Genomic DNA, 12,492 nt, shown 5'->3' on the forward strand with positions numbered 1-12,492 from the left:
TTATTTATTTATTTATTTATTTATTTATTTATTTATTTATTTATTTAAGAGAGAGGGTGAGTGAGACTGCCAACAGGGGGGTGGGAGAGGGACAAGCCGACTGTGTGCTGAGCCACAGAGCCCGATGTGGGGCTCAATCCCATGACCCTGAGATCATGACCTGAGCAGAAATCAAAAGTTGGAGGGTTGACCAACTGAGACACCCAGGCGCCCCAATGAAGGCTTATTTTTATTTAAATATACAGAAATGTTATTATAATATTCTGTTTTTGTAAATCTGCTTTCCCATGTTAGAGTTTCACCTTGCACTAGGGATGAGAATGAGCAGAGAATTGGCTGGTATCCTAGTATACAGGCAACAGTGGGCATGGTGTGGGCAAGTGGTGTGAGATCTGGGTTTATTTAATGTTTTCTCAAATGTCCATCAGCTAGTCCCCTGGGCATTATGGTATTATGTATGGGCAAATTATGAAAATGAGTTTAGAATAACTCAAAGAAAGGGAGCTATATTCCACCCATGGAACTTTCAATTGAAACAAATACAGCATAAAAAAATTAAGAGATTTATTTTTCAATATTAAATAATATATTACTGTGAACACCATGATACTTTTTTCTCTACTGCTTTGTAATAACACATTTTGTGGAGAAATGTCACAATTGAGATTTCAATAAAGTCATTTTAAAAATACCAATCCAAATTTGGCAAAAGACTTGAGGGAAGTGTCTTACATAAAAGGAAAACACCAGAGGAAAAAGGTTCAGAAGAAAGACATACCTAAATCTTGATTTGCTATCAAGTAAGCTGATAAAAAGAACATTCAGAATTTTGTGAGTCATCAAAAGTTATCTTTAATTTAAATTACAAATTAATTTCTGCCAAACCTAAAAGCTTTTTGAGTAATGAAGAAATCCTAATAAGTAATTTTGAATTTCACCAATCATAAGGCACAGCTATAATCTTTAAGAAAACGTTAAGTGTGTGAGTTATCTGCTGATTTTGCTTTTGTTACATCTTGAAATCATTAAGGCATATTTTAAAAGGAGATCCCCTCCGTAACTTCAATACCACAAACCTTCAAAATACTTTCTCATGAGTATAGCAAGATATGCATTGCTTTTGCAGTATGCATCAAATTCAGTGTGTGATAAGAACTGCCTATTCAACTTATATCTATTTATAGACAAATTTTAGACAAAGTGGAGGGCATCTTTATTGATCATTCCTTCCTTATTGCTGAATACGTAATTCGTTAGTTATACATAACAAATAACAAGAATATCATGCAATGATATCCAATTTACATAGAAATTATATCCATTCTTTAAGATCTTGTTTATCTAGGTATTACTTTGCATTACAAAATCTAGACATGCAGGTTAACTCCGCTGAAGGCATACAGAATAGCTCCTACCCTGAACCTCCAGAGAAAGCTGCAACCATTTGTGTAGTCTACAATTGTCACCTCCAATCCCCAGGAATAGGTTTTATCACGGAATTCATTTTCATTGTCTTTTCAAGGATATGAGATTGCTTGACTTTCTGGCTGCAGGGGATCCCAGTAATTTTTCTCACACACTAGCCCTGGAAAATTCACTCCCTACACGGGAAGAAGTCTCAAGAAATGAAGGGGTAGCATGGATTTCAAACTCTCACAGGGAAGAAAACTATCTGTTTTTAATTGTGTCTTGGTTTGTGCTATAATAGAAATCATCTCTATTGCTATGTGATATGTACACAATAAATAGGCTTTCAGAATGATTAAATGCCTTAGCCTCACTTCAACTATTATTTTCAAAAGCCATTTATTTTGAGCATATTAGAAAACCATAGCAAATATTTATGAAATCATTTGACTCCAGTGCTGTTGCTATGAGTATCTTTAATATTCTCATCTTTCCTAAAGAGTATGTAGCTTACGTTTTTGAAGTAATAACTATAAGCCAATTCATGCCTTTTATAAATTATTTTAAATTTATAAGCAACATAAAAATTATTAATAATATTAATTAATATTTAATTATTTATTAATAACAAATATTTCTGATTTCCTACAGAGGTTATGATCTGACTTTACTTTTCCATCTTTTTTCCTCAAAAAATTAGAATCTAGGATTATTTCAATAAAAATGACTGAAAACATAAAATAATTCATTTTAGAGAAGAATTTGGTAGTCAGTTGCATCCTGGTAAAAATACTCCAAAGCATGAAACAAAAAGTCATTAGTGTAAGTCATCTGTGGGTAGCAAAGATGATTATTTAATTTTTAAAGCTTTTCATTCTTAAAAAATGATAAAATACTATTTGGTGTGGAAAAATATATTGAGGTTGTTCTTGAAAACATCATTTGTCCTGATTAATTACTTGATAATCTATTAACTGAAAAAAAAAAGATAAATCATAACTTTATTTTCCCATCACTATTTCTTCATCTATATTTTGGTAAGAATAAGATAAGTTTCTGTCTCAGTAAAAAAAAAAAAATTGCTAAAATTGCAGTGGATTGACACAACAAAGATTCAGGTCTTCTTCATTCTACTTATCCATTACAATTTTGGCTGGTGACTGCACTCCACATAGTCACACAGAACACTAGGCATATAAGCGTCACTTTTTTACACTTAACACCTTCTGGAACATCTAGTCACCTGGATCTATGAATCAGGAGAAGAAACAACTGGAGAGGTATTATGTACCAGCTCTTTTTTGCTTTGGCCTGTAATTAATACACTTCATTCTATCTACCACTCATTGTCAAAATTTATCACATCATGTTTCTCAACCAATCACATGGAAGTTGTAAAATGTGGGAGAGGCTATGAATACTTGTTGACATTCTATTTTTGACATGATAATTAAGAAAAAGGAAGTAGGATCAGTTGTATTAAGTCTCTCCAGTTATAACACCATGTCATCTTATATTTTTATATCATACAATTCCCTTTATTGGCTTATATACCTTATAGATTCTGTCACAGACCTTTAGCTTTTCCATATGCTTATATGCATTCAGGATGCAGTTTACTTGTATCAAACCAGTCCAGATATACTGATTCTCATAGTCACACATTCACATGAACCTTTCTCAACATGAAGTTTTAGAAAAGTGGATTTTTGTTTTCTTCTGCTGTGCTATCTCTAGACTTAGAATAAAATGTCTTAAGTTCTGGAACACACATTACTAAATTTCAAGAATAAAATAAGGTAATTACAGTAAAAATAATGTACCTTAAATGATAACTTTGTTAGCATGTGACTCTTCAAAGACCAACTTGATTTTCTTGATTCTGCTCATTCCTCATAACATTTCATACAAAGATGAGGTAAATTTCTATTTGTGACTTATAAAATTGTTTTAATTAGATCCCAATATAAATATCCCAACACTCCTTCTTTATGATGCTTCACAGTAAATGCTAGTAGTGAATACATAAAATAAATTACCTCCTAATTTTCTATTGGTAATCAGTGTTTATTTCTTTCTTTTCCCAATTAATTGATTGACCTTCCCTGTATTTTAGGATTATTAGCTTGAAAAGATAATTCTTCTTTTCCACAAGTAAAATCATGTCCCTAGAGGTAACAGCTAAGGGTTGCCATAAGTACTCACATTTTTATTATCATGCCAAATATTATTACAGAGACAATTGTTCTTCTGAGCACTTACTTCCATTGCCCCTTCCACTGTTAGTAGTTTTGCTCCCATAGAGCATTTTCTTTTATAAATAATAACTGACTTCCAAGCTTTAATGCAAAGTTAATTTCTTAACATTGGGAGACCTGGGGGGAAAAAACAACTTTCAATGATCTATAAAGATAACATTAGTTCTTACATAAAGTATTTTTGTTTGTTTAAACTTGGTATTAATGGTCAGGTTGTTTTATGACAGATCTGACTGCACATTTTGAAAACCAGAAAAGTAGCTGATCATTAATTTTATAATTTTTTATAAGAGAACTTATATTATGATCATGTATATTAAATACTATGTTTCCTTAAATATATCTATACATATATTTAATATATAAACATATTAACATATACTTAACATATATACACACCCATATATATTAAATAATTGCATATTATGTTATGTAACAATTCATTATATCTTTATTGTGACCAAAGTAACTGACCATAATCCCTACAGCCAGCCAAATTCCTTCACCAGATCCAGAAAAGCTGACTTATAGTCATGTAGTTTTAGAATGCTCATTAAGATGAAATTATTTTACTTAAATTGATTATAATATTCTGAAAATATTTTCCTAATCTCTATGTCTATGCTATCCTTGAATATTACAAAATAAATATTATTCAACTAAAAGTTAAAACATTTACATATTAAAATAATGAGGAAAAGGAAAAATATATAAATTTTTTACCTCTTGAATTCACTCAGAGAAAAGCACAATGAGGTAATAAGAATGAAAATAGCAATGCGCTCAATAGGTAAATATTTCTTATATGAAAAAAGAACAGTTCTCTCTATAAGGTATATTCAAGTGAACTGTAATTATGATGCTATAACAGTGGTTTTGATTCTTTTGGGACCAATTTGTACAGGCCTTCCCTTCTAGATCCAATTGAAAAATCTATGGACAATTAATTCAATCCCTGTTCCTATCTAGGCATGCATGAATAAAAATTAGATAATTTGATGTGATTCTCTTATTGTTATTACACCAAAAGCACATAAGAGCATGCTTGAAACTTTTTTCTACTTACAGGTGCACTGAACTAAACATATTTTAATTGCTTTATGTGTTCTTACTTGCACTATGGCTAATGAGCTTTAAAATAATATATTTCTTTCCCTAATGGGTAGACTTTAAACTAAGTGTTTCAGAAGATACAAATCAAGCACGTATTTCAGAAATATTCTTAGAGACATTTAATCATACTATTTCATCAAACATTCTTGGAAACAGATCACCAAAGGTGTCCTAAAACCTCAAACACAATTACAAAAGCTGAGTTGTCTTAAGTACTTCCCTAATAGAACATCAGGAGGCTTAGTTCACATGCTATGAGGCTTTATCATAGGTAAAACCACATACTCGAATGATCTCTGGGCACTAAACCCTATTCATGGAGTTCATCAAAATTAGATGCAACTATAGGTTAGTTTAAAATAGGTTACACTGCTTTTTGTCACCATGGTTTACAGATATAAATAGAAACTCTGAATTATACAAGAGTAGTGGTGAAACTGAATTTCTTAAATATTTTTTTTCTATTAAGATGCCGTCATGTTTTAATTACAGGCATTATCTCTTTTCCTTCCCACTTACGGTATATACTTCATGAAGGACTTGCAGTATTTATTATAGTTCTTTATTAGCCTCAAATTTTATTAGAAACTGGTGATTTATGATTCCTTCCAACTGATGTTTTTGTTACCTGTTTTTGCTGCCTGGAGGAAGCAGTCATTTCAAATGATGATCCTGTCACCCCATTGTATTTTGTAATTCATAAATAATATTCCATGTGTTTTGCTTCTAGAAAGCTTAACTCCAAAATTCTATTTTTAGCTATACACATTTACAGCCAGATTTTTTTGAAGGGGCATCCGCCATAATTATTTCGTATCAAATTTAGTCTAACCACTTCTCATGAATTCAGTCATCATATTCCTACTCTACAACCCTGGCATTTTTATCCTTAGTGGAATAAATTAGAAACACAGATGGATAATCTGGGAAATATTCCACATGAATATTTTTTTAAACACAATTCTTGTCAAGCACAGATTTTATAAGATTCAGTTTATAGTTTTAATAAACAGAGTTCTGATTATTAACTGTACCATTTTCAAAATCAAATGAGACATGAGATCTTTTACATAAAGATTTATACAGCTCTACTGCTTAAAGAATCAGTTTGAAATCCAAGCTGTCTTTTCCTTATGGTATTAAAAAAGCAAAGTAAGTTTGACTCAGGACAAAGAAAATGTTTTTGTGTTCAGTTGTTCAAGGTCCACATTTAAGTCTATTCCTTTAGGAAAATGCTCCCTACCCTATGAAAAATATTAATCCAAATTTGAGTGGAATGTAGTAGCTCTCATATTTCAACTTATCTTTTGTTGCCTTAGTAATGATACTCTTTTCCCTCTCATTTTTTTTCCCAGTCAGGTGTCTTATTCCATTATGTCCCTTCTTCTTTATTTTCCTACTTGATATCTGAAAATGGTTAGTTTTCTTCTTTTAAACTTATCTCCATGGAGTGATGCCCTAACAACAGACATAAATCCAACAGTAGGCACAGTAGGATGGCACAAACTCCCACATACACCACACTGCATCATCTCTATGTATCCCAATCCAAAAAGAACAGAAAGGGACCCATTAGATCTTTACCTCTTTCCTTAAACAGCTTTGGACATGAACCAGGTGACAATATGGATAGGAAAATCATTAAAGATAAAATTATAAAGGACTCAGTCCTCTAAAAATGGGGAAGTATTCAAAACAGTCACAGACTGATGACTAGTGGCAGAAATAATCCTTTTTTTCTGCATTACTATCCTAAATTTCTACATCATGGAGACCTACAAAAAACAAGAGACTTTTGCAAAGGTGCCAATAAGTGATCCAGCATCCTCAACGGGTGAATTTGCGTGGAAGTGGGAGAGTAGACTGGTGTATGGCTCCCAGCTGGGACTGCAGGAGTTCTCAAAGTCTTAACTTCAAACTTAGACTAGACTAAGAATATTTCAGATGAAATTTTGGGGAATTAAGGCCATTGATTACCAATTGAGATGAGTGTTCAATATAGATGAGATAATCTGTTCCTTAGTTTATTAGAGAGAAGAGGGTTCATAGATAATTAGCAGTGCATATTAAGCAGCTGAAGTTGAACAAGAAATAGTAACTAATAAACATAGCAAGCTAGATATTTTTTGCTGGCTTGTCCAGATCCACTCTTGGCTCTTTTCTGCCCTGTTTTGTACTACAGGAGCCGATCTCCACTGACTTGCTCATCTGTAGTCTGTTGAAATCGGGCTTCCCTTTGCTTTGATCCAATGGGATTCATTCACAGGACATTAAAGCATGAGGAGAAACAGGTAGTGTTATTCTTTTGGGGTCACTGGGGTCTGTAGTTTGGTGGTGGCCCCAATCTTCTACCTAACCAGAGCTCCTGTATCATGGCTGCTATTTCAAGACTAAAGCTCTCAGCAGATATAGATTATTGCTTTCTCTTTTTGCTTCTGCAGACCTAAGGGGTATTAAGATATAACTATTTTTAATAGTTTCTGAGTAGTTTACCATTACTTGTTGGTTCCTTTAACCCTGTTCTCACTTTTGTTTATAGTTCCAACATTGAAGGTCCAAGTACCCCATGTTTCCTTTCAAGTACCTGCAATATACTTATAATAGTTCCTGGCATAAAGAAGGTAAGTTAACATTTTATACTTTGAATTATTTTTCTCTTCAAAATATTGGTATATATTAGAAAGTATCTCTTCAATACCAGTTTTGTAACTGAAAATTTTTCTTTATGCTTGAAAAAGTATACTACTGGTATACACGAGAAACATTAGTGTTTTATTTTTGTTGATGAAGTATTCAACATAAAGAAGATATTAGCTAGTGATATAGTTGAACTGTTTAATAATAAAAGACGCACCTACCAATGTTGTTTCATATAACTTTTACTTTTTTGCTCCCCTGAAATAGATTTGAAGTGAAATTTTCTAGATATCTTATGTCAGAAAAATACTACTTTATAGCACTTTATATTTTATGATGCTTGGCATATGTACAATTGTCATCCTTTCCACACCCCTAGAAATAGAAATTATTGCCTATATTTGCTGAGGATGAGAAAAGTTAGGAGACTTGCCTTCTAATAGCTGGTAAAAGTGGGACTCAAATAGCAATATTAGTTTTGCTTCCTACTATAACATATTATAATTTCCAATTGGAACTTTTTTTAGATGTTGGCATTGGAGAACGTTCAATTAAACAGTGGCGCAGATGTAAAGAAATATTAAGTTTACCTAAGGGGCAAGCTGTATAGACTTGAAGACCATTTTTCAGGTTGAGTATAAAGGCAAACTAAAATTATCCTTGGGAATGATTTCATGATGTCTGGTTCCTTAAATAAATGTCAATTCTTTCTTGGTGTCCTGAAGAGACACTTAAGCCTCCAAATGTTCCTCCAAAGTTCAAATGACAAATGTATGCCATCTGGAAACTGCAATTAAAAACTTTAAAATATATCTAAAAGGTTACTTCTCATTTACTCTTAGGATGTAGAAAGCAGGAAAAAGTGTTCCTTCAAATCTAACAACCAGTAAGAGCCAGATAATCTCAAAATCAAAAACCCATTAGAGAGTTAAGGTTGCAGGACACCCAAATAGTCTTTGAGGTTCCTGCCTTCACTTAGAGGAGAAAACTGGCACAACTGTGACAATAAAACAAAGACTGGGCTGCAATGCAAATGAATAAGAATTCAGATACATTTTTTTCATTAATTGCTAACAGCTAAATGTTGCCTTTCATGATAGTACAGAACCTCAGGGAGCCACAGACACAAGTGGGGTTTGTGCCTCTCTCCTCAGATTCTACTTCATAGACTTTCATTAGGTACTCATAAGAAATATGAGGGTAGGACGGAAAATCAGACAGTGTCTCTCAATGATACAGGTCTGGGAGAGAGGAAAGTACTGCTTGTGTAGAAAATACAGGAACTCTGCTCAAACCTTTTCCTGGAAAAAAAAAAAGACAGAAAGGAAGGAAGTGAGGGAAGGAGGGAGGGAGGAAGGAAGGAAGGAAGGAAGGAAGGAAGGAAGGAAGGAAGGAAGGGAAGGAGGGAGGGAGGAAGGGAGCGAGGGAGGAAGGGAGCGAGGGAGGAAGGAAGAATAGAAGAGAAAAGAAAACTCTTAAGCCCCTGGGAGTCAGGCTGCAAACTTTTTCTCTTTTTGGTCACAGATGGAGAGCCACTGTTGTTGAGGAAAGAAAAAATGAAGTGGAGGAATATGGGAACCTATAACCCCTGGAGCAGAGGCAGTAAATTCTCCTGATACCAGATGATTAGTGATATCCCAGCACTGCAAAGGGGGGCAGGCAGATCACTGAGAAAGGCCTATCTCTGAGACTCAGAGACACTAAACCTGCCTAAGACTATCTAGACTAGGACATAAGGACAAATGAAAAACTTCCCACTGTCCAGAAAACTCTCCAAAATAAAAATTGAGAAGAAGGGGCATTTTAATTTCCAAGCATACATACTATATACCTCAGTCTCTCCTGCTGACAATCTTTCAACTAAAAAGTTATGAGATACACACACACACACACACACACACACACTGGAATATTCTTCAGGACAAAAAAAAAAGAAATGGAAATGATACCATTAACAACATGAATGGACTTTGAGGGCATTATGCAAGGTAAAATAAGGTAGACATAGAAAGACAAATACTGTGTGATCTCACTTATATATGGCATCTAAAAACATAAAGCTCAGAAACAAAAAGAACAATGGTGTTGCCAGGGGCCAAAAAGTGGGAAAAATAGGGAGATGTTGGTCAAAGGGTACAAACTTTCAATTATAAGGTAAGTTTCAGGTATAAAATGTACAGCATGGTGATTACAGTTAACAATACTGTATCATACTTGAAAGTTGCTATGAGAGATTTAATATTCTCACTGCAACAACAACAAAATGGTAAATAACTAGCCTTATTGTGGTAAGCATTTTACAATATATATATATATAAATGAAATCATTACATTGATTACATTACATTAAACTAACATAATGATATAATGTTATATGTCAAATTGCAATAAAGCTGGAAAAAAATAAACAAATCATAAAATAAAAAAAATATTTTTGCCACATGGATAAAACATAATGGAAAATATCCTTAATATTTTAAGTACTCTTATAGAAAACTGTCAGTTTAAAAAAGGAAATGCCCAATAAGAGCAGAATTATTCTATCTTCCTGATAATCAAAAAAATCCAAAATATAACCATTTTTACACATGCCAGTTTATATAGAGAAAATAATTAATACGGCTGTGATCTTGTGAATACAAAAATTCTAACATATAATTGATATGGTGTAATTGGGTATAACCTTCCAGGTGGCAATGGGTAATATGCTTAACATTTAAATATTATATGTCCCTTTACTACTTTTTACAGAATTTTTATTACAAAAATTTATCCCAAAGAGGTCCTCAGAGAAGTATGCAAAGATATATGGAAAGGATTTTTTTTTAGCTTTGTTTCTAATAATGTAAAATTGATAATAAATATCCTAAATTCATCTATATTAAAAGAGATGAATTCATCATACAGCTAAAATATTCATATTGAATACTGTATTGTAGAAATCTTTCATTTTGTACTTTATACACATAAATTGCTTATTTCATTAGTGATATAAAATATTTTCATTTTTCAATGCAATTAGGATATTTTTTTTTCCTATTTCCAGAACTTTCTTTTTATTTCTTGCCTGATTTTTAAGTCATTAACACTTACCAGTTTTAGGAGAAGAAACTTCCTGGGGTGCCTGGGTGGCTCAGTTGGTTAAGCATCTGACCCCTGATTTCAGCTCAGGTCATAATCTCAGGATCTTGAGTTCAAGTCCTGTGTCAGGCTCTGTGCTGGGTGTGGACCCTGCTTAAGATTCTCTCTCTCCCTCTGCCTCTCATCCCCTCTCATTCTCTCTAAAATTTAAATAAATGAAAAGGAGAAGGAAGTTCCTATTTGAACATTTCCAATATTTCTTAAAAATAGTTTTTTTGAAATAAAATCTCTGCATAATAAGCAATGTTCATAATTTTAAAACTAGAGTAGAAGCGAAGTCAAAGAGATTGCTACATTATCATTCTGACTTATAGGTGAAGTAAAATGTAGATTTGAATATAAACATTTTATGAACATTTTAGATTAAAATGAATTCCTTGGTATAAAGTGAGGTTTTAAAAAAAATAAGAAAGATATGGGGGAAAGGGCCCTTGAAATTTTGAACTTTATGTCACAATTTCCTTGCTCTTCTCATCAGAACTAACTAGAAGACAACTACTTGTATTCCTCCTGCAGTTTTCATAAAATAGGGATGTAGATGTCATAGGGATGCTGAATAAGCCCCCAGGCCCTCCTAGCTGGCTATACAGCATGCCTCCCTAAAGGTTGAATAAAGCGGGGGCGCCTGGGTGGTGCAGTCGGTTAGTTAAGCGTCTGACTCTTGGTTTTGGCTCAGGTCACGATCTCAGGGTCGTGAGATCTAGCCCTGCATTGGGCTCTATGCTCAGCAAAGAGTCTGCTTAAGATTCTCTCTTTCTCTCTCTCTACCCCTCCAGCTCATGCGGTCTCTCTAAAATTAAAGAAAAGAAAAATCTAAAAAAAAAAAAAAAGGATGACTAAAGATATGCTAAGAAAGTGTGTCTACTGATTTTTACATAAACATTTCTTAAAAGTGTAAATATTCACAAAAGGAAACAATGTTATTGTTACAAAATTAAATTAATAAAATTTGTTAATTTATTAATTTTAATATAAAAATAGTAGTTGATAGAATCAAAGAAAGATGTTGAAAAGGAGAGAGGATATCCTTGTCTTGTTCCTGATCTTAATGGAAAAGCTTCAGGTTTCTCATGATTAACTGTGGTGTTACCTGTAGGTTTTTATAATCTTTACCAAGTAGAGAAAGCTCCCGTCCGTTCCTAGTTTACTGAGAGTTTTTGTTATAAATGTGTGTTCAATTTTTGCCAAATGCTTTTGCTGCACCTAGTGATATGATCATGTAATTTTTCTGTTTTAACCTGTTGATGTGATGGATTACCTTAACTGACTTATAAATGTTGAACCAGCCTTGCATATCTGGGATAAATCACATCAGTAAAGGCATTGTAATTCCTCTTATACATTGGTAGAATCAATTTGCTAATATTTTGTTGAGGATTTTTGCATCCATAGTCATGAAAGAAATTGGTCTGCAGTTCCTTTTTTTGTAATGTATTTCCTTGGTTTTGTATTACAGTAATGCTGGCCTCCTAGAATAAGTAAGAAAGTATTCTTTCTACTTCTGTCCTCTGAAAGGGATTATAAAAGAGAACTGGTTTCATTTCTTTAAATATTTAGAAGAACTCACTAGTGAGCCCATCTGGGCCTGATGCTTTCTATTTAGGGAGGTTAATTACTGTTTCAGTTTCTTTTTTTTTAAGATTTTATTTATTTATTTGAGAGAGAGAGAGAGAGCACAAGAGGGGGGAGCGGGAGAGGGAGAAGCAGACTCCCTGCTGAGCAGGGAGCCCGATGCGGGACTTGATCCTGGGACTCCAGGATCATGACCTGAGCCGAAGGCAGTCGCTTAACCAACTGAGCCACCCAGGCACCCACTGTTTCAGTTTCTTTAATAGCTATAGGCCTATTCAAATTGTCTATTTCTTCTTATGTGAGTTTGGTAAGCTAATGAATTTCAAGGAATTGGTTCATTTCATCCAGGTTATTAAATTTGTGG

The sequence above is a fragment of the Neomonachus schauinslandi genome, chromosome 1, assembly GCF_002201575.2.
Source record: "Neomonachus schauinslandi chromosome 1, ASM220157v2, whole genome shotgun sequence".
NCBI lineage: Eukaryota > Metazoa > Chordata > Mammalia > Carnivora > Phocidae > Neomonachus > Neomonachus schauinslandi.